This window comes from Phyllobates terribilis, unplaced genomic scaffold, assembly GCF_046119375.1.
Source record: "Phyllobates terribilis strain yellow unplaced genomic scaffold, ASM4611937v1 Scaffold_121__1_contigs__length_5197421, whole genome shotgun sequence".
Taxonomy (NCBI): Eukaryota; Metazoa; Chordata; class Amphibia; order Anura; family Dendrobatidae; genus Phyllobates; species Phyllobates terribilis.
The window spans coordinates 4,874,448-4,897,594 of NW_027362881.1; positions in this window are offsets into that span (position 1 = coordinate 4,874,448).

Genomic DNA, 23,147 nt, shown 5'->3' on the forward strand with positions numbered 1-23,147 from the left:
GAGACGTGCAGGTCGCAGAAGCTTAACAAGATGGTTTAAATGCCCCTTGGAAGAGACGTGCAGGTCGCAGTAGCTTAATAAGACGGTTTAAATGCCCTTTTGAAGAGATGTACAGGTCGCAGTAGCTTAACATGACGGTTTAAATGCCCCTTGGATGAGGCTTGCAGGTCGCAGTAGCTTACCAAGACGATTTAAATGTCCCTTGGAAGAGACGTGCAGGTCGCAGTAGCTTAAAAAGACAGTTTAAATGACCCTTGGAAGAGCGGTGGTGGTCGCAGTAGCTTAACAAGACAGTTTAAATGCCCCTTGGAAGAGACGTGCAGGTCGCAGTAGCTTAACATGACGGTTTAAATGCCCCTTGGAAGAGGCTTGCAGGTCGCAGTAGCTTACCAAGACGATTTAAATGCCCCTTGGAAGAGACGTGCAGGTCGCAGTAGTTTAACAAGACAGTTTAAATGACCCTTGGAAGAGCGGTGGAGGTCACAGTAGCTTAACAAGACAGTTTAAATGCCCCTTGGAAGAGACGTACAGGTCGCAGTAGCTTAATAACACGGTTTAAATGCCCCTTTGAAGAGATGTGCAGGTCGCAGTAGCTTAATAAGACGGTTTAAACGCCCTTGGAAGAGAGGTGGAGGTCGCAGTAGCTTAACAAGACAGTTTAAAAGCCCCGTGGAAGAGACGTGCAGGTCGCAGTAGCTTATCAAGATGGTTTAAATGCCACTTGGAAGAGACGTGCAGTTCGCAGTAGCTTAACAAGACGGTTTAAATGCCCCTTGGAAGAGCGGTGGAGGTCGCAGTAGCTTAACAAGACTGTTTAAATGCCCCTTGAAAGAGACGTGCAGGTCGCAGTAGCTTCACAAGACTGTTTAAATGCCCCTTGGAAATGCGGTGGAGGTCGCAGTAGCTTAACAAGACGGTTTAAATGCCCCTTGGAAGAGACGTGCAGATCGCAGTAGCTTAACAAAGCATTTTAAATGCCCCTTGAAGGAGACGTGCAGGTCGCAGTAGCTTAACAAGACGGTTTAAATGCCCCTTGGAAGAGATGTGCAAGTCGCAGTAGCTTAACAAGACGGTTTAAATGCCCCTTAGAAGAGACGTGCAGGTCGCAGTAGCTTAACAAGACAGTTTAAATGCGCCTTGGAAGAGACGTGCAGTTCGCAGTAGCTTCACAAGACTGTTTAAATGCCCCTTGGAAGTGCAGTGGATGTCGCAGTAGCTTAACAAGACAGTTTAAATGCCCCTTGGAAGAGACGTTCAAGTAGCAGTAGCTTAAAAAGACAGTTTAAATAAGCCTTGGAAGAGACTTGCATGTCGCAGTAGCTTAACAAGACAGCTTAAATGCCCCTTGGAAAAGACGAGCAGGTCGCAGTAACTTAACAAGACGGTTTAGATGCCCCTTGGAAAAGTGGTGGAGGTTACAGTAGCTTAACAAGACGGTTTAAATGCCCCTTGGAAGAGACGTTCAAGTCGCAGTAGCTTAAAAAGACGGTTTAAATGAGCCTTGGAAGAGACTTGCAGGTCGCAGTAGCTTAACAAGAAGGTTTAAATGCCACTTGGAAGAGACGTGCAGGTCGCAGTAGCTTAACAAGTCGGTTTAAATGCCCCTTGGAAGGGCGGTGGAAGTCGCAGTAGCTTAACAAGACAGTTTAAACGCCCCTTGAAAGAGACGTGCAGGTCGCAGTAGCTTAACAAGACGGTTTAAATGCCCCTTGGAAGAGACATGCAGGTCGCAGCAGCTAAACAAGATTGCATAAATGCCCCTTGGAAGAGACATGCAGGTCGCAGTAGCTTAACAAGACGGTTTAAATGCCCCTTGGAAGAGACATGCAGGTCTCAGTAGCTTAACAAAGCGTTTTAAATGCCACTTGGAAGAGACGTGCAGGTCGCAGTAGCTTAACAAGACAGTTTAAATGCCGCTTGGAAGAGACGTGCAGGTCACAGTAGCTTAACAAGATGGTTTAAATGCCACTTGGAAGAGCGGTGGAGGTCGCAGTAGCTTAACAAGACAGGTTAAATGCCCGTTGGAAGAGACGTGCAGGTCGCAGTAGCTTGACAAGACAGTTTAAATGCCCCTTGGAAGAGACGTGCAGGTCGCAGTAGCTTAAAAACACGGTTTAAATGCCCCTTGGAAGAGACGTGCAGGTCGCAGTAGCTTAACAAAGTGTTTTAAATGCCACTTCGAAGAGACGTGCAAGTCGCAGTAGCTTAACAAGACGGTTTAAATGCCCCTTAGAAGAGACGTGCAGGTCACAGTAGCTTAACAAGACAGTTTAAATGCCCATTGGAAGAGACATGCAGGTCGCAGCAGCTAAACAAGATTGCATAAATGCCCCTTGGAAGAGACGTGCAGGTCGCAGTAGCTTAACAAGACGGTTTAAATGCCCATTGGAAGAGACATGCAGGTCGCAGTAGCTTAACAAAACGTTTTAAATGCCACTTGGAAGAGACGTGCAGGTCGCAGTAGCTTAACAAGACAGTTTAAATGCCCCTTGGAAGAGACGTGCAGGTCACAGTAGCTTAACAAGATGGTTTAAATGCCACTTGGAAGAGCGGTGGAGGTCGCAGTAGCTTAACAAGACAGGTTAAATGCCCGTTGGAAGAGACGTGCAGGTCGCAGTAGCTTAACAAGACAGTTTAAATGCCCCTTGGAAGAGACGTGCAGGTCGCAGTAGCTTAACAAGACGGTTTAAATGCCCCTTGGAAGAGACGTGCAGATCGCAGTATCTTAACAAAGCGTTTTAAATGCCACTTGGAAGAGACGTGCAATTCACAGTAGCTTAACAAGACGGTTTAAATGCCCCTTAGAAGAGACGTGCAGGTCGCAGTAGCTTAACAAGACAGTTTAAATGCCCCTTGGAAGAGACGTGCAGGTCACAGTAGCTTAACAAGATGGTTTAAATGCCACTTGGAAGAGCGGTGGAGGTCGCAGTAGCTTAACAAGACAGTTTAAATGCCCCTTGGAAGAGACGTGCAAGTCGCAGTAGCTTAACCAGACAGTTTAAATGCCCCTTGGAAAGACGTGCAGGTCGCAGTATCTTAACATGACGGTTTAAATACCCCTTGAAAGAGGATTGCAGGTCGCAGTAGCTTACTAAGACGATTTAAATGCCCTTTGGAAGAGACGTGCAGGTCGCAGTAGCTTAACAAGACAGTTTAAATGCCCCTTGGAAGAGACGTGCAGGTCGCAGTAGCTTAATAAGACGGTTTGAATGCCCCTTGGAAGAGATGTGCAGGTTGCAGTAGCTTAATAAGACGGTTTAAATGCCCTTGGAAGAGAGGTGGAGATCGCAGTAGCTTAACAAGACAGTTTAAAAGCCCCGTGGAAGAGACGTGCAGGTCGCAGTAGCTTATCAAGACGGTTTAAATGCCACTTGGTAGAGACGTGCAGTTCGCAGTAGCTTAACAAGACGGTTTAAATGCCCCTTGGAAGAGCGGTGGAGGTCGCAGTAGCTTAACAAGACAGTTTAAATGCCCCTTGAAAGAGACGTGCAGGTCGCAGTAGCTTCACAAGACTGTTTAAATGCCCCTTGGAAGTGCGGTGGAGGTCGCAGTAGCTTAGCAAGACGGTTTAAATGCCCCTTGGAAGAGACATGCAGGTCGCAGAAGCTTAACAAGACGGTTTAAATGCCCTTATTAGAGACGCGCAGGTCACAGTAGCTTAACAAGACGGTTTAAATGCCCCTTGGAAGAGACGGGCAGGTCGCAGTAGCTTAACAAAGCATTTTAAATGCCCCTTGAAAGAGACATGCAGGTCGCAGTAGCTTAACAAGATGGTTTAAATGCCCCTTGGAAGAGACGTGCAGGTCGCAGTAGATTACCAAGAAGATTTAAATGTCCATTGGAAGAGACGTGCAGGTCGCAGTAGATTACCAAGAAGATTTAAATGCCCCTTGGAAGAGACGTTCAGGTCACAGTTGCTTAACAAGACAGTTTAAATGCCCCTTGGAAGAGACGTGCAGGTCGCAGTAGCTTAACAAGATGGTTTAAATGCCCCTTGGAAGAGACGTGCAGGTCGCAGTAGCTTAATAAGACGGTTTAAATGCCCTTTTGAAGAGATGTGCAGGTCGCAGTAGCTTAACATGACGGTTTAAATGCCCCTTGGATGAGGCTTGCAGGTCGCAGTAGCTTACCAAGACGATTTAAATGCCCCTTGGAAGAGACGTTCAGGTCGCAGTAGCTTAAAAAGACAGTTTAAATGACCCTTGGAAGAGCGGTGGAGGTCGCAGTAGCTTAACAAGACAGTTTAAATGCCCCTTGGAAGAGACGTGCAGGTCGCAGTAGCTTAACATGACGGTTTAAATGCCCCTTGGAAGAGGCTTGCAGGTCGCAGTAGCTTACCAAGACGATTTAAATGCCCCTTGGAAGAGACGTGCAGGTCGCAGTAGCTTAACAAGACAGTTTAAATGCCCCTTGGAAGAGACGTGCAGGTCGCAGTAGCTTAATAACACGGTTTAAATGCCCCTTTGAAGAGATGTGCAGGTCGCAGTAGCTTAATAAGACGGTTTAAACGCCCTTGGAAGAGAGGTGGAGGTCGCAGGAGCTTAACAAGACAGTTTAAAAGCCCCGTGGAAGAGACGTGCAGGTCGCAGTAGCTTATCAAGATGGTTTAAATGCCACTTGGAAGAGACGTGCAGTTCGCAGTAGCTTAACAAGACGGTTTAAATGCCACTTGGAAGAGCGGTGGAGGTCGCAGTAGCTTAACAAGACTGTTTAAATGCCCCTTGAAAGAGACGTGCAGGTCGCAGTAGCTTCACAAGACGGTTTAAATGCCCCTTGGAAATGCGGTGGAGGTCGCAGTAGCTTAACAAGACGGTTTACATGCCCCTTGGAAGAGACGTGCAGGTCGCAGTAGCTTAACAAGACGGTTTAAATGCCCCTTGGAAGAGACGTGCAGGTCGCAGTAGCTTAACAAAGCATTTTAAATGCCCCTTGAAGGAGACGTGCAGGTCGCAGTAGCTTAACAAGACGGTTTAAATGCCCCTTGGAAAAGTGGTGGAGGTTACAGTGGCTTAACAAGACGGTTTAAATGCCCCTTGGAAGAGATGTGAAAGTCGCAGTAGCTTAACAAGACGGTTTAAATGCCCCTTAGAAGAGACATGCAGGTCGCAGTAGCTTAACAAGCCAGTTTAAATGCGCCTTGGAAGAGACGTGCAGTTTGCAGTAGCTTCACAAGACTGTTTAAATGCCCCTTGGAAGTGCAGTGGATGTCGCAGTAGCTTAACAAGACAGTTTAAATGCCCCTTGGAAGAGACGTTCAAGTAGCAGTAGCTTAAAAAGACGGTTTAAATAAGCCTTGGAAGAGACTTGCATGTCGCAATAGCTTAACAAGACAGCTTAAATGCCCCTTGGAAGAGACGAGCAGGTCGCAGTAGCTTAACAAGACGGTTTAAATGCCCCTTGGAAAAGTGGTGGAGGGTACAGTGGCTTAACAAGACGGTTTAAATGCCCCTTGGTAGAGACATGCAGGTGGCAGTAGCTTAACAAGACGGTTTAAATGCCAAATGGAAGAGACGTGCAGGTCGCAGTAGCTTAACAAGACGGTTTAAATGTCCCTTGGAAAAGTGGGGGAGGTTACAGTAGCTTAACAAGACAGTTTAAATGCCCCTTGGAAGAGACGTGCAGGTCGCAGTAGCTTAACAAGACGGTTTAAATACCACTTGGAAGAGACGTGCAGGTCGCAGTAGCTTAACAAGACAGTTTAAATGCCCCTTGAAAGAGACGTGCAGGTCACAGTAGCTTAACAAGACGGTTTAAATGCCCCTTGGAAGAGCGGTGGAGGTCGCAGTAGCTTAACAAGAAGGTTTAAATGCCCCTTGGAAGAGACATGCAGGTCGCAGCAGCTAAACAAGATGGTTTAAATGCCCCTTGGAAGAGACGTGCAGGTCGCAGTAGCTTAACAAGACGGTTTAAATGCCCCTTGGAAGAGACATGCAGGTCGCAGTAGCTTAACAAAGCGTTTTAAATGACCCTTGGAAGAGACGTGCAAGTCGCAGTAGCTTAACAAGACGGTTTAAATGCCCCTTGGAAGAGACGTGCAGGTCGCAGTAGCTTAACAAGACAGTTTAAATGCCCCTTGGAAGAGACGTGCAGGTCACAGTAGCTTAACAAGATGGTTTAAATGCCCCTTGGAAGAGCGGTGGAGTTCGCAGTAGCTTACCAAGACAGTTTAAATGCCCCTTGGAAGAGACGTGCAGGTCGCAGTAGCTTAACAAGACAGTTTAAATGCCCCTTGGAAGAGACGTGCAGGTCGCAGTAGCTTAACAAGATGGTTTAAATGTCATTTGGAAGAGCGGTGAAGGATGCAGTAGCTTAACAAGACAGTTTAAATGCCCCTTGGAAGAGACGTGTAGGTCGCAGGAGCTTAACAAACAGTTTAAATGCCCCTTGGAAGAGGCTTGCAGGTCGCAGAAGTTTAATAAGACGGTTTAATTGCCCCTTGGAAGAGATGTGCAGGTCGCAGTAGCTTAATAAGACGGTTTAAATGCCCCTTGGAAGAGAGGTGGAGGTCGCAGTAGCTTAACAAGACAGTTTAAATGCACCTTGGAAGAGACGTGCAGGTCGCAGTAGCTTAACAAGACTGTTTAAATGCCACTTGGAAGAGATGTGCAGGTCGCAGTAGCTTAATAAGACGGTTTAAATGCCCCTTGGAAGAGAGGTGGAGGTCGCAGTAGCTTAACAAGACAGTTTAAATGCACCTTGGAAGAGAAGTGCAGGTCGCAGTAGCTTAACAAGACAGTTTAAATGCACCTTGGAAGAGACGTGCAGGTCGCAGTAGCTTAACAAGACTGTTTAAATGCCACTTGGAAGAGATGTGCAGGTCGCCGTAGCTTAATAAGACGGTTTAAATGCCCCTTGGTAGAGCGGTGGAGGTCGCAGTAGCTTAACAAGACAGTTTAAATGCCCCTTGGAAGAGACGTGCAGGTCACAGTAGCTTAACAAGATGATTTAAATGCCCCTTGGAAGAGCGGTGGAGGTCGCAGTAGCTTAACAAGACAGTTTAAATGCCCCTTGGAAGAGACGTGCAGGTCGCAGTAGCTTAACAAGACAGTTTAAATGTCCCTTGGAAGAGACGTGCAGGTCGCAGTAGCTTAACAAGATGGTTTAAATGCCCCTTGGAAGAGCGGTGAAGGATGCAGTAGCTTAACAAGACAGTTTAAATGCCCCTTGGAAGAGACGTGTAGGTCGCAGTAGCTTAACAAGACAGTTTAAATGCCCCTTGGAAGAGGCTTGCAGGTCGCAGTAGCTTAACAAGACGGTTTAAATGCTACTTGGAAGAGACGTGCAGTTCGCAGTAGCTTAACAAGACGGTTTAAATGCCCCGTGGAAGAGCGGTGGAGGCAGCAGTAGCTTAACAAGACAGTTTAAATGCCCCTTGAAAGAGACGTGCAGGTCGCAGTAGCTTCACAAGACTGTTAAATGCCCCTTGGAAGTGCGGTGGAGGTCGCAATAGCTTAACAAGACAGTTTAAATGCCCATTGGAAGAGATGTGCAGGTCGCAGTAGCTTAACAAGATGGTTTAAATGCCCCATGGAAGAGCGGTGGAGGTCGCAGTAGCTTAACAAGACAGTTTAAATGCCCCTTGGAAGAGACGTGCAGGTCGCAGTAGCTTACCAAGATGATTTAAATGCCCCTTGGAAGAGCGGTGGAGGTCACAGTAGCTTAACAAGACAGTTTAAATACCCCTTGGAAGAGAAGTGCAGGTCGCAGTAGCTTAATAGGACGGTTTAAATGTCCCTTGGTAGAGACATGCAGGTCGCAGTAGCTTAACAAGATGGTTTAAATGCATCTTGGAAGACACGTGCAGGTCGCAGTAGCTTAACAAGACGGTTTAAATGCCCCTTGGAAAAGTGGTGGAGGTTACAGTAGATTAACAAGACGGTTAAAATGCCCCTTGGAAGAGACGTGCAAGTCGCAGTAGCTTAACAAGACGGTTTAAATGCCCCTTGGAAGATAAGTGCAGGTCGCAGTAGCTTAACAAGACGGTTTAAATCCCCCTTGGAAGAGACGTGCAGGTCGCAGTAGCTTAACAAGAGGGTTCAAATGCCCCTTGGAGGAGCGGTGGAGGTCGCAGTAGCTTAACAAGACAGTTTAAATGCCCCTTGGAAGAAACGTGCAGGTCGCAGTAGCTTACCAAGACGATTTAAATGCCCCTTGGAAGAGAAGTGCAGGTCGCAGTTGCTTAACAAGACAGTTTAATTGCCCCTTGGAGGAGCGGTGGAGGTTGCAGTAGCTTAACAAGACAGTTTAAATGCCCCTTGGAAGAGACATGCAGGTCGCAGCAGCTTAAAAAGACGGTTTAAATGCCCCTTGGAAGAGATGTGCAGGTCGCAGTAGCTTAACAAGACTGTTTAAATGTCCCTTGGTAGAGATATGCAGGTCGCAGAAGCTTAACAAGACGGTTTAAATGCCCCTCGTAAGAGCGGTGGAGGTCGCAGTAGCTTAGGAAGATGGTTTAAATGCCCCTTGGAAGAGACGTGCAGGTCGCAGTAGCTTAACAAGATGGTATAAATGCCCCTTGGAGGAGCGGTGGAGGTCGCAGTAGCTTAACAAGACAGTTTAAATGCCCCTTGGAAGAAACGTGCTGGTCGCAGTAGCTTACCAAGGCGATTTAAATGCCCCTTGGAAGAGACGTGCAGGTCGCAGTTGCTTCACAAGACAGTTTATTTGCCCCTTGGAGGAGCGGTGGAGGTTGCAGTAGCTTAACAAGACAGTTTAAATGCCCCTTGGAAGAGACATGCAGGTCGCAGCAGCTTAACAAGACTGTTTAAATGCCCCTTGGAAGAGACGTGCAGGTCGCAGTAGCTTAACAAGACAGTTTAAATGTCCCTTGGTAGAGACATGCAGGTCGCAGAAGCTTAACAAGATGGTTTAAATGCCTCATGGAAGAAACGTGCAGGTCGCAGTAGCTTAACAAGACGGTTTAAATGCCCCTTGGAGGATACGTGCAGGTCGCAGTAGTTTAATAAGACAGTTTAAATGCCCCTTGGAAGAGACGTGCAGGTCGCAGTAGCTTAACAAGACGGTTTAAATGCACCTTGGAAGAGAGGTGCAGGTCGCAGTAGCTTAACAAGACAGTTTAAATCCCCGTTGGAAGAGACGTGCAGGTCGCAGTAGCTTAACAAGACAGTTTAAATCCCCGTTGGAAGAGACGTGCAGGTCGCAGTAGCTTAACAAGAGGGTTTTAATGCCCCTTGTGATAGGCTTGCAAGTCGCAGTAGCTTACCAAGACAGTTTAAATGCCCCTTGGAAGAGACGTGCAGGTCGCAGTAGCTTAACAAGATGGTTTAAATCCCCCTTGGAAGAGCGATGGAGGTCGCAGTAGCTTAACACAATGGTTTAAATGCCCCTTGGAAGAGACGTGCAGGTCGCAGTGGCTTAACAAGACGGTTTAAATGCCCCTTGGAAGAGACGTGCAGGTCACAGTAGCTTAACAAGACGGTTTAAAAGCCCCTTGGAAAAGTGGTGGAGGTTACAGTAGCTTAATAAGACGGTTTAAATGCCCCTTGGAAGAGACGTGCAAGTCGCAGTAGCTTAACAAGACGGTTTAAATGCCCCTTGGAAGAGAAGAGCAGGTCGCAGTAGCTTAACAAGATGGTTTAAATGCCCATTGGAAGAGACGTGCAGGTCGCAGTAGCTTACCAAGACGTTTTAAATGCCCCATGGAAGAGACGTGCAGGTCGCAGTAGCTTAATAAGACGGTTTAAATGCAACTTGGAAGAGATGTGCAGGTCGCAGAAGCTTAACAAGACTGTTTAAATGCCCCCTAGGAAGAGAGGTGGAGGTCGCAGTAGCTTAACAAGACAGTTTAAATGCCCCTTGGAAGAGACGTGCAGGTCCCAGTAACTTAACAAGACGGTTTAAATGCAACTTGGAAGAGATGTGCAGGTCACAGAAGCTTAACAAGACTGTTTAAATGCCCCCTTGGAAGAGAGGTGGAGGTCGCAGTAGCTTAACAAGACAGTTTAAATGCCCCTTGGAAGAGACGTGCAGGTCGCAGTATCTTAACAAGAGGGTTTAAATGCCCGTTTCAAGGGACGTGCAGGTCGCAGGAGCTTAACAAGAGGGTTTAAATGCCCCTTGGAAGAGACGTGCAGGTCACAGTAGCTTAACAAGACGTTTTAAATGCCCCTTGGAAGAGACATGCAGGTCGCAGTAGCTTAACAAGACTGTTTAAATGCCCCTTGGAAGAGAGGTCGAGGTCGCAGTAGCTTAACAAAACGGTTTAAATGCCCCTTGGAAGAGACGTGCAGGTCGCAGTAGCTTAACAAGACTGTTTAGATGCCCCTTGGAAAAGTGGTGGAGGTTACGGTAGCTTAACAAGACGGTTTAAATGCCCCTTGGAAGAGACGTTCAAGTCGCAGTAGCTTAAAAAGACGGTTTAAATGAGCCTTGGAAGAGACTTGCAGGTCGCAGTAGCTTAACAAGACGGTTTAAATGCCCCTTGGAAGAGAGGTGGAGGTCGCAGTAGCTTAACAAGACGGTTTAAATGCCCCTTGGAAGAGAGGTGGAGGTCGCAGTAGCTTAACAAGACAGTTTAAATGCCCCTTGGAAGAGACTTGCAGGTCGCAGTAGCTTAACAAGACGGTTTAAATGCCACTTGGAAGAGACGTGCAGGTCGCAGTAGATTAACAAGACGGTTTAAATGCCCCTTGGAAGAGCGGTTGAGGTCGCAGTAGCTTAACAAGACAGTTTAAATGCCCCTTGAAAGAGACGTACAGGTCGCAGTAGCTTAACAAGACGTTTTAAATGCCCCTTGGAAGAGACATGCAGGTCGCAGTAGCTTAACAAGACGGTTTAAATGCCCCTTGAAAGAGACGTGCAGGTCGCAGTAGCTTAACAAGACGGTTTAGATGCCCCTTGGAAGAGACGTTCAAGTCGCAGTAGCTTAAAAAGACGGTTTACATGCCCCTTGGAAGAGACGTGCAGGTCGCAGAAGCTTAACAAGACGGTTTAAATGCCCCTTGGAAGAGACGTGCAAGTCGCAGTAGCTTAACAACATGGTTTAAATGCCACTTATAAGAGACGTGCAGGTCGCAGTAGCTTAACAAGACAGTTTAAATGCCCCTTGGAAGAGACATGCAGGTCGCAGTAGCTTAACAAGATGGTTTAAATGCCCCTTGGAAGAGCGGTGGAGGTCGCAGTAGCTTAATAAGACCGTTTAAATGCCCCTTTGAAGACCGGTGGAGTTCGCAGTAGCTTAACAAGACAGTTTAAATGCCCCTTGGAAGAGACGTGCAGGTCGCAGTAGCTTACCAAGACGATTTAAATGCCCCCTGGAAGAGACGTGCAGGTCGCAGTTGCTTAACAAGACAGTTTAAATGCCCCTTGGAAGAGACATGCAGGTCGCAGTAGCTTAACAAGACAGCTTAAATGCCCCTTGAAAGAGACGTGCAGGTCGCAGTAGCTTAACAAGACGTTTTAAATGCCCCTTGGAAGAGACATGCAGGTCGCAGTAGCTTAACAAGACGGTTTAAATGCCCCTTGAAAGAGACGTGCAGGTCGCAGTAGCTTAACAAGACGGTTTAGATGCCCCTTGGAAAAGTGGTGGAGGTTACAGTAGCTTAACAAGACTGTTTAAATGTCCCTTGGAAGAGACGTTCAAGTCGCAGTAGCTTAAAAAGACGGTTTACATGCCCCTTGGAAGAGACGTGCAGGTCGCAGAAGCTTAACAAGACGGTTTAAATGCACCTTGGAAGAGACGTGCAAGTCGCAGTAGCTTAACAACATGGTTTAAATGCCACTTATAAGAGACGTGCAGGTCGCAGTAGCTTAACAAGACAGTTTAAATGCCCCTTGGAAGAGACATGCAGGTCGCAGTAGCTTAACAAGATGGTTTAAATGCCCCTTGGAAGAGCGGTGGAGGTCGCAGTAGCTTAATAAGACCGTTTAAATGCCCCTTTGAAGACCGGTGGAGTTCGCAGTAGCTTAACAAAACAGTTTAAATGCCCCTTGGAAGAGACGTGCAGGTCGCAGTAGCTTACCAAGACGATTTAAATGCCCCTTGGAAGAGACGTGCAGGTCGCAGTTGCTTAACAAGACAGTTTAAATGCCCCTTGGAAGAGACATGCAGGTCGCAGCAGCTTAACAAGACGGTTTAAATGTCCCTTAGTAGAGACATGCAGGTCGCAGTAGCTTAACAAGATGGTTTAAATGCCCCTTGGAAGAGCGGTGAAGGATGCAGTAGCTTAACAAGACAGTTTAAATGCCCCTTGGAAGAGACGTGTAGGTCGCAGTATCTTAACAAGACAGTTTAAATGCCCCTTGGAAGAGGCTTGCAGGTCGCAGTAGCTTAATAAGACGGTTTAAATGCCCCTTGGAAGAGAGGTGGAGGTCGCAGTAGCTTAACAAGACAGTTTAAATGCACCTTGGAAGAGACGTGCAGGTCGCAGTAGCTTAACAAGACTGTTTAAATGCCACTTGGAAGAGACGTGCAGTTCGCAGTAGCTTAACAAGACTGTTTAATTGCCCGTTGGAAGAGCGGTGGAGGTCGCAGTAGCTTAACAAGAGAGTTTAAATGCCCCTTGAAAGAGACGTGCAGGTCGCAGTAGCTTCAAAAGACTGTTTAAATGCCCCTTGGAAGTGCGGTGGAGGTCGCAGTAGCTTAACAAGACAGTTTAAATGCCCCTTGGAAGAGACGTGCAGGTCGCAGTAGCTTAACAAGATGGTTTAAATGCCCCATGGAAGAGCGGTGGAGGTCGCAGTAGCTTAACAAGACAGTTTAAATGCCCCTTGGAAGAGACGTGCAGGTCGCCGTAGCTTACCAAGACGATTTAAATGCCACTTGGAAGAGACGTGCAGGTCGCAGTAGCTTAACAAGACAGGTTAAATGCCCCTTGAAAGAGACGTGCAGGTCGCAATAGCTTAACAAGACGGTTTAAATGCCCCTTGGAAGAGCGGTGGAGGTCGCAGTAGCTTAACAAGACGGTTTAAATGCCCCTTGGAAGAGACATGCAGGTCGCAGCAGCTAAACAATATGGTTTAAATGCCCCTTGGAAGAGACGTGCAGGTCGCAGTAGCTTAACAAGACGGTTTAAATGCCCTTTGGAAGAGACATGCAGGTCGCAGTAGCTTAACAAAGCATTTTAAATGACCCTTGGAAGAGACGTGTAAGTCGCAGTAGCTTAACAAGACGGTTTAAATGCCCCTTAGAAGAGACGTGCAGGTCGCAGTAGCTTAACAAGACAATTTAAATGCCCCTTGGAAGAGACATGCAGGTCGCAGTAGCTTAACAAGAGGGTTTAAATGCCCGTTTCAAGGGACGTGCAGGTCGCAGGAGCTTAACAAGAGGGTTTAAGTGCCCCTTGGAAGAGACGTGCAGGTCACAGTAGCTTAACAAGACGATTTAAATGCCCCTTGGAAGAGACATGCAGGTCGCAGTAGCTTAACAAGACTGTTTAAATGCCCCTTGGAAGAGAGGTCGAGGTCGCAGTAGCTTAACAAGACGGTTTAAATGCCCCTTGGAAGAGACGTGCAGGTCGCAGTAGCTTAACAAGACTGTTTAGATGCCCCTTGGAAAAGTGGTGGAGGTAACGGTAGCTTAACAAGACGGTTTAAATGCCCCTTGGAAGAGACGTTCAAGTCGCAGTAGCTTAAAAAGACGGTTTAAATGAGCCTTGGAAGAGACTTGCAGGTCGCAGTAGCTTAACAAGACGGTTTAAATGCCCCTTGGAAGAGAGGTGGAGGTCGCAGTAGCTTAACAAGACGGTTTAAATGCCCCTTGGAAGAGCGGTGGAGGTCGCAGTAGCTTAACAAGACAGTTTAAATGCCCCTTGGAAGAGACTTGCAGGTCGCAGTAGCTTAACAAGACGGTTTAAATGCCACTTGGAAGAGACGTGCAGGTCGCAGAAGATTAACAAGACGGTTTAAATGCCCCTTGGAAGAGCGGTTGAGGTCGCAGTAGCTTAACAAGACAGTTTAAATGCCCCTTGAAAGAGACGTGCAGGTCGCAGTAGCTTAACAAGACGTTTTAAATGCCCCTTGGAAGAGACATGCAGGTCGCAGTAGCTTAACAAGACGGTTTAAATGCCCCTTGAAAGAGACGTGCAGGTCGCAGTAGCTTAACAAGACGGTTTAGATGCCCCTTGGAAAAGTGGTGGAGGTTACAGTAGCTTAACAAGACTGTTTAAATGTCCCTTGGAAGAGACGTTCAAGTCGCAGTAGCTTAAAAAGACGGTTTACATGCCCCTTGGAAGAGACGTGCAGGTCGCAGAAGCTTAACAAGACGGTTTAAATGCCCCTTGGAAGAGACGTGCAAGTCGCAGTAGCTTAACAACATGGTTTAAATGCCACTTATAAGAGACGTGCAGGTCGCAGTAGCTTAACAAGACAGTTTAAATGCCCCTTGGAAGAGACGTGCAGGTCGCAGTAGCTTAACAAGATGGTTTAAATGCCCCTTGGAAGAGCGGTGGAGGTCGCAGTAGCTTAATAAGACCGTTTAAATGCTCCTTTGAAGACCGGTGGAGTTCGCAGTAGCTTAACAAGACAGTTTAAATGCCCCTTGGAAAAGACGTGCAGGTCGCAGTAGCTTACCAAGACGATTTAAATGCCCCTTGGAAGAGACGTGCAGGTCGCAGTTGCTTAACAAGACAGTTTAAATGCCCCTTGGAAGAGACATGCAGGTCGCAGCAGCTTAACAAAGCGGTTTAAATGTCCCTTAGTAGAGACATGCAGGTCGCAGTAGCTTAAAAAGACAGTTTAAATGCCCCTTGGAAGAGGCTTGCAGGTCGCAGAAGTTTAATAAGACGGTTTAAATGCCCCTTGGAAGAGATGTGCAGGTCGCAGTAGCTTAATAAGATGGTTTAAATGCCCCTTGGAAGAGAGGTGGAGGTCGCAGTAGCTTAACAAGACAAGTTTAAATGCACCTTGGAAGAGACGTGCAGGTCGCAGTAGCTTAACAAGACTGTTTAAATGCCACTTGGAAGAGACGTGCAGTTCGCAGTAGCTTAAAAAGACTGTTTAATTGCCCCTTGGAAGAGCGGTGGAGGTCGCAGTAGCTTAACAAGAGAGTTTAAATGCCCCTTGAAAGAGACGTGCAGGTCGCAGTAGCTTCACAAGACTGTTTAAATGCCCCTTGGAAGTGCGGTGGAGGTCGCAGTAGCTTAACAAGACAGTTTAAATGCCCCTTGGAAGAGACGTGCAGGTCGCAGTAGCTTAACAAGATGGTTTAAATGCCCCATGGAAGAGCGGTGGAGGTCGCAGTAGCTTAACAAGACAGTTTAAATGCCCCTTGGAAGAGACGTGCAGGTCGCCGTAGCTTACCAAGACGATTTAAATGCCACTTGGAAGAGACGTGCAGGTCGCAGTAGCTTAACAAGACAGTTTAAATGCCCCTTGAAAGAGACGTGCAGGTCGCAGTAGCGAAACAAGACGTTTTAAATGCCCCTTGGAAGAGCGGTGGAGGTCGCAGTAGCTTAACAAGACGGTTTAAATGCCCCTTGGAAGAGACATGCAGGTCGCAGCAGCTAAACAAGATGGTTTAAATGCCCCTTGGAAGAGACGTGCAGGTCGCAGTAGCTTAACAAGACGGTTTAAATGCCCTTTGGAAGAGACATGCAGGTCGCAGTAGCTTAACAAAGCATTTTAAATGACCCTTGGAAGAGACGTGTAAGTCGCAGTAGCTTAACAAGACGGTTTAAATGCCCCTTAGAAGAGACGTGCAGGTCGCAGTAGCTTAACAAGACAATTTAAATGCCCATTGGAAGAGACGTGCAGGTCGCAGTAGCTTAACAAGAGGGTTTAAATGCCCGTTTCAAGGGACGTGCAGGTCGCAGGAGCTTAACAAGAGGGTTTAAATGCCCCATGGAAGAGACGTGCAGGTCACAGTAGCTTAACAAGACGTTTTAAATGCCCCTTGGAAGAGACATGCAGGTCGCAGTAGCTTAACAAGACTGTTTAAATGCCCCTTGGAAGAGAGGTCGAGGTCGCAGTAGCTTAACAAGACGGTTTAAATGCCCCTTGGAAGAGACGTGCAGGTCGCAGTAGCTTAACAAGACTGTTTAGATGCCCCTTGGAAAAGTGGTGGAGGTTACGGTAGCTTAACAAGACGGTTTAAATGCCCCTTGGAAGAGACGTTCAAGTCGCAGTAGCTTAAAAAGACGGTTTAAATGAGCCTTGGAAGAGACTTGCAGGTCGCAGTAGCTTAACAAGACTGTTTAAATGCCCCTTGGAAGAGAGGTGGAGGTCGCAGTAGCTTAACAAGACGGTTTAAATGCCCCTTGGAAGAGAGGTGGATGTCGCAGTAGCTTAACAAGACAGTTTAAATGCCCCTTGGAAGAGACTTGCAGGTCGCAGTAGCTTAACAAGACGGTTTAAATACCACTTGGAAGAGACGTGCAGGTCGCAGTAGATTAACAAGACGGTTTAAATGCCCCTTGGAAGAGCGGTTGAGGTCGCAGTAGCTTAACAAGACAGTTTAAATGCCCCTTGAAAGAGACGTGCAGGTCGCAGTAGCTTAACAAGACGTTTTAAATGCCCCTTGGAAGAGACATGCAGGTCGCAGTAGCTTAACAAGACGGTTTATATGCCCCTTGAAAGAGACGTGCAGGTCGCAGTAGCTTAATAAGACGGTTTAAATGCCCCTTGGAAGAGAGGTGGAGGTCGCAGTAGCTTAACAAGACAGTTTAAATGCACCTTGGAAGAGACGTGCAGGTCGCAGTAGCTTAACAAGACTGTTTAAATGCCACTTGGAAGAGACGTGCAGTTCGCAGTAGCTTAAAAAGACTGTTTAATTGCCCCTTGGAAGAGCGGTGGAGGTCGCAGTAGCTTAACAAGAGAGTTTAAATGCCCCTTGAAAGAGACGTGCAGGTCGCAGTAGCTTCACAAGACTGTTTAAATGCCCCTTGGAAGTGCGGTGGAGGTCGCAGTAGCTTAACAAGACAGTTTAAATGCCCCTTGGAAGAGACGTGCAGGTCGCAGTAGCTTAACAAGATGGTTTAAATGCCCCATGGAAGAGCGGTGGAGGTCGCAGTAGCTTAACAAGACAGTTTAAATGCCCCTTGGAAGAGACGTGCAGGTCGCCGTAGCTTACCAAGACGATTTAAATGCCACTTGGAAGAGACGTGCAGGTCGCAGTAGCTTAACAAGACAGGTTAAATGCCCCTTGAAAGAGACGTGCAGGACGCAGTAGCTTAACAAGACGGTTTAAATGCCCCTTGGAAGAGCGGTGGAGGTCGCAGTAGCTTAACAAGACGGTTTAAATGCCCCTTGGAAGAGACATGCAGGTCGCAGCAGCTAAACAAGATGGTTTAAATGCCCCTTGGAAGAGACGTGCAGGTCGCAGTAGCTTAACAAGACGGTTTAAATGCCCTTTGGAAGAGACATGCAGGTCGCAGTAGCTTAACAAAGCATTTTAAATGACCCTTGGAAGAGACGTGTAAGTCGCAGTAGCTTAACAAGACGGTTTAAATGCCCCTTAGAAGAGACAAGCAGGTCGCAGTAGCTTAACAAGACAATTTAAATGCCCCTTGGAAGAGACGTGCAGGTCGCAGTAGCTTAACAAGACGTTTTAAATGCCCCTTGGAAGAGACATGCAGGTCGCAGTAGCTTAACAAGACGGTTTAAATGCCCCTTGAAAGAGACGTGCAGGTCGCAGTAGCTTAACAAGACGTTTTAAATGCCCCTTGGAAGAGACATGCAGGTCGCAGTAGCTTAACAAGACGGTTTAAATGCCCCTTGAAAGAGACGTGCAGGTCGCAGTAGCTTAACAAGACGGTTTAGATGCCCCTTGGAAAAGTGGTGGAGGTTACAGTAGCTTAACAAGACTGTTTAAATGTCCCTTGGAAGAGACGTTCAAGTCGCAGTAGCTTAAAAAGACGGTTTACATGCCCCTTGGAAGAGACGTGCAGGTCGCAGAAGCTTAACAAGACGGTTTAAATGCCCCTTGGAAGAGACGTGCAAGTCGCAGTAGCTTAACAACATGGTTTAAATGCCACTTATAAGAGACGTGCAGGTCGCAGTAGCTTAACAAGACAGTTTAAATGCCCCTTGGAAGAGACGTGCAGGTCGCAGTAGCTTAACAAGATGGTTTAAATGCCCCTTGGAAGAGCGGTGGAGGTCGCAGTAGCTTAATAAGACCGTTTAAATGCTCCTTTGAAGACCGGTGGAGTTCGCAGTAGCTTAACAAGACAGTTTAAATGCCCCTTGGAAAAGACGTGCAGGTCGCAGTAGCTTACCAAGACGATTTAAATGCCCCTTGGAAGAGACGTGCAGGTCGCAGTTGCTTAACAAGACAGTTTAAATGCCCCTTGGAAGAGACATGCAGGTCGCAGCAGCTTAACAAAGCGGTTTAAATGTCCCTTAGTAGAGACATGCAGGTCGCAGTAGCTTAAAAAGACAGTTTAAATGCCCCTTGGAAGAGGCTTGCAGGTCGCAGAAGTTTAATAAGACGGTTTAAATGCCCCTTGGAAGAGATGTGCAGGTCGCAGTAGCTTAATAAGATGGTTTAAATGCCCCTTGGAAGAGAGGTGGAGGTCGCAGTAGCTTAACAAGACAAGTTTAAATGCACCTTGGAAGAGACGTGCAGGTCGCAGTAGCTTAACAAGACTGTTTAAATGCCACTTGGAAGAGACGTGCAGTTCGCAGTAGCTTAAAAAGACTGTTTAATTGCCCCTTGGAAGAGCGGTGGAGGTCGCAGTAGCTTAACAAGAGAGTTTAAATGCCCCTTGAAAGAGACGTGCAGGTCGCAGTAGCTTCACAAGACTGTTTAAATGCCCCTTGGAAGTGCGGTGGAGGTCGCAGTAGCTTAACAAGACAGTTTAAATGCCCCTTGGAAGAGACGTGCAGGTCGCAGTAGCTTAACAAGATGGTTTAAATGCCCCATGGAAGAGCGGTGGAGGTCGCAGTAGCTTAACAAGACAGTTTAAATGCCCCTTGGAAGAGACGTGCAGGTCGCCGTAGCTTACCAAGACGATTTAAATGCCACTTGGAAGAGACGTGCAGGTCGCAGTAGCTTAACAAGACAGTTTAAATGCCCCTTGAAAGAGACGTGCAGGTCGCAGTAGCGAAACAAGACGTTTTAAATGCCCCTTGGAAGAGCGGTGGAGGTCGCAGTAGCTTAACAAGACGGTTTAAATGCCCCTTGGAAGAGACATGCAGGTCGCAGCAGCTAAACAAGATGGTTTAAATGCCCCTTGGAAGAGACGTGCAGGTCGCAGTAGCTTAACAAGACGGTTTAAATGCCCTTTGGAAGAGACATGCAGGTCGCAGTAGCTTAACAAAGCATTTTAAATGACCCTTGGAAGAGACGTGTAAGTCGCAGTAGCTTAACAAGACGGTTTAAATGCCCCTTAGAAGAGACGTGCAGGTCGCAGTAGCTTAACAAGACAATTTAAATGCCCATTGGAAGAGACGTGCAGGTCGCAGTAGCTTAACAAGAGGGTTTAAATGCCCGTTTCAAGGGACGTGCAGGTCGCAGGAGCTTAACAAGAGGGTTTAAATGCCCCATGGAAGAGACGTGCAGGTCACAGTAGCTTAACAAGACGTTTTAAATGCCCCTTGGAAGAGACATGCAGGTCGCAGTAGCTTAACAAGACTGTTTAAATGCCCCTTGGAAGAGAGGTCGAGGTCGCAGTAGCTTAACAAGACGGTTTAAATGCCCCTTGGAAGAGACGTGCAGGTCGCAGTAGCTTAACAAGACTGTTTAGATGCCCCTTGGAAAAGTGGTGGAGGTTACGGTAGCTTAACAAGACGGTTTAAATGCCCCTTGGAAGAGACGTTCAAGTCGCAGTAGCTTAAAAAGACGGTTTAAATGAGCCTTGGAAGAGACTTGCAGGTCGCAGTAGCTTAACAAGACTGTTTAAATGCCCCTTGGAAGAGAGGTGGAGGTCGCAGTAGCTTAACAAGACGGTTTAAATGCCCCTTGGAAGAGAGGTGGATGTCGCAGTAGCTTAACAAGACAGTTTAAATGCCCCTTGGAAGAGACTTGCAGGTCGCAGTAGCTTAACAAGACGGTTTAAATACCACTTGGAAGAGACGTGCAGGTCGCAGTAGATTAACAAGACGGTTTAAATGCCCCTTGGAAGAGCGGTTGAGGTCGCAGTAGCTTAACAAGACAGTTTAAATGCCCCTTGAAAGAGACGTGCAGGTCGCAGTAGCTTAACAAGACGTTTTAAATGCCCCTTGGAAGAGACATGCAGGTCGCAGTAGCTTAACAAGACGGTTTATATGCCCCTTGAAAGAGACGTGCAGGTCGCAGTAGCTTAATAAGACGGTTTAAATGCCCCTTGGAAGAGAGGTGGAGGTCGCAGTAGCTTAACAAGACAGTTTAAATGCACCTTGGAAGAGACGTGCAGGTCGCAGTAGCTTAACAAGACTGTTTAAATGCCACTTGGAAGAGACGTGCAGTTCGCAGTAGCTTAAAAAGACTGTTTAATTGCCCCTTGGAAGAGCGGTGGAGGTCGCAGTAGCTTAACAAGAGAGTTTAAATGCCCCTTGAAAGAGACGTGCAGGTCGCAGTAGCTTCACAAGACTGTTTAAATGCCCCTTGGAAGTGCGGTGGAGGTCGCAGTAGCTTAACAAGACAGTTTAAATGCCCCTTGGAAGAGACGTGCAGGTCGCAGTAGCTTAACAAGATGGTTTAAATGCCCCATGGAAGAGCGGTGGAGGTCGCAGTAGCTTAACAAGACAGTTTAAATGCCCCTTGGAAGAGACGTGCAGGTCGCCGTAGCTTACCAAGACGATTTAAATGCCACTTGGAAGAGACGTGCAGGTCGCAGTAGCTTAACAAGACAGGTTAAATGCCCCTTGAAAGAGACGTGCAGGACGCAGTAGCTTAACAAGACGGTTTAAATGCCCCTTGGAAGAGCGGTGGAGGTCGCAGTAGCTTAACAAGACGGTTTAAATGCCCCTTGGAAGAGACATGCAGGTCGCAGCAGCTAAACAAGATGGTTTAAATGCCCCTTGGAAGAGACGTGCAGGTCGCAGTAGCTTAACAAGACGGTTTAAATGCCCTTTGGAAGAGACATGCAGGTCGCAGTAGCTTAACAAAGCATTTTAAATGACCCTTGGAAGAGACGTGTAAGTCGCAGTAGCTTAACAAGACGGTTTAAATGCCCCTTAGAAGAGACAAGCAGGTCGCAGTAGCTTAACAAGACAATTTAAATGCCCCTTGGAAGAGACGTGCAGGTCGCAGTAGCTTAACAAGAGGGTTTAAATGCCCATTTCAAGGGACGTGCAGGTCGCAGGAGCTTAACAAGAGGGTTTAAATGCCCCATGGAAGAGACGTGCAGGTCACAGTAGCTTAACAAGACGTTTTAAATGCCCCTTGGAAGAGACATGCAGGTCGCAGTAGCTTAACAAGACTGTTTAAATGCCCCTTGGAAGAGAGGTCGAGGTCGCAGTAGCTTAACAAGACGGTTTAAATGCCCCTTGGAAGAGACGTGCAGGTCGCAGTAGCTTAACAAGACTGTTTAGATGCCCCTTGGAAAAGTGGTGGAGGTTACGGTAGCTTAACAAGACGGTTTAAATGCCCCTTGGAAGAGACGTTCAAGTCGCAGTAGCTTAAAAAGACGGTTTAAATGAGCCTTGGAAGAGACTTGCAGGTCGCAGTAGCTTAACAAGACTGTTTAAATGCCCCTTGGAAGAGAGGTGGAGGTCGCAGTAGCTTAACAAGACGGTTTAAATGCCCCTTGGAAGAGAGGTGGATGTCGCAGTAGCTTAACAAGACAGTTTAAATGCCCCTTGGAAGAGACTTGCAGGTCGCAGTAGCTTAACAAGACGGTTTAAATACCACTTGGAAGAGACGTGCAGGTCGCAGTAGATTAACAAGACGGTTTAAATGCCCCTTGGAAGAGCGGTTGAGGTCGCAGTAGCTTAACAAGACAGTTTAAATGCCCCTTGAAAGAGACGTGCAGGTCGCAGTAGCTTAACAAGACGTTTTAAATGCCCCTTGGAAGAGACATGCAGGTCGCAGTAGCTTAACAAGACGGTTTATATGCCCCTTGAAAGAGACGTGCAGGTCGCAGTAGCTTAATAAGACGGTTTAAATGCCCCTTGGAAGAGAGGTGGAGGTCGCAGTAGCTTAACAAGACAGTTTAAATGCACCTTGGAAGAGACGTGCAGGTCGCAGTAGCTTAACAAGACTGTTTAAATGCCACTTGGAAGAGACGTGCAGTTCGCAGTAGCTTAAAAAGACTGTTTAATTGCCCCTTGGAAGAGCGGTGGAGGTCGCAGTAGCTTAACAAGAGAGTTTAAATGCCCCTTGAAAGAGACGTGCAGGTCGCAGTAGCTTCACAAGACTGTTTAAATGCCCCTTGGAAGTGCGGTGGAGGTCGCAGTAGCTTAACAAGACAGTTTAAATGCCCCTTGGAAGAGACGTGCAGGTCGCAGTAGCTTAACAAGATGGTTTAAATGCCCCATGGAAGAGCGGTGGAGGTCGCAGTAGCTTAACAAGACAGTTTAAATGCCCCTTGGAAGAGACGTGCAGGTCGCCGTAGCTTACCAAGACGATTTAAATGCCACTTGGAAGAGACGTGCAGGTCGCAGTAGCTTAACAAGACAGGTTAAATGCCCCTTGAAAGAGACGTGCAGGACGCAGTAGCTTAACAAGACGGTTTAAATGCCCCTTGGAAGAGCGGTGGAGGTCGCAGTAGCTTAACAAGACGGTTTAAATGCCCCTTGGAAGAGACATGCAGGTCGCAGCAGCTAAACAAGATGGTTTAAATGCCCCTTGGAAGAGACGTGCAGGTCGCAGTAGCTTAACAAGACGGTTTAAATGCCCTTTGGAAGAGACATGCAGGTCGCAGTAGCTTAACAAAGCATTTTAAATGACCCTTGGAAGAGACGTGTAAGTCGCAGTAGCTTAACAAGACGGTTTAAATGCCCCTTAGAAGAGACAAGCAGGTCGCAGTAGCTTAACAAGACAATTTAAATGCCCCTTGGAAGAGACGTGCAGGTCGCAGTAGCTTAACAAGAGGGTTTAAATGCCCATTTCAAGGGACGTGCAGGTCGCAGGAGCTTAACAAGAGGGTTTAAATGCCCCATGGAAGAGACGTGCAGGTCACAGTAGCTTAACAAGACGTTTTAAATGCCCCTTGGAAGAGACATGCAGGTCGCAGTAGCTTAACAAGACTGTTTAAATGCCCCTTGGAAGAGAGGTCGAGGTCGCAGTAGCTTAACAAGACGGTTTAAATGCCCCTTGGAAGAGACGTGCA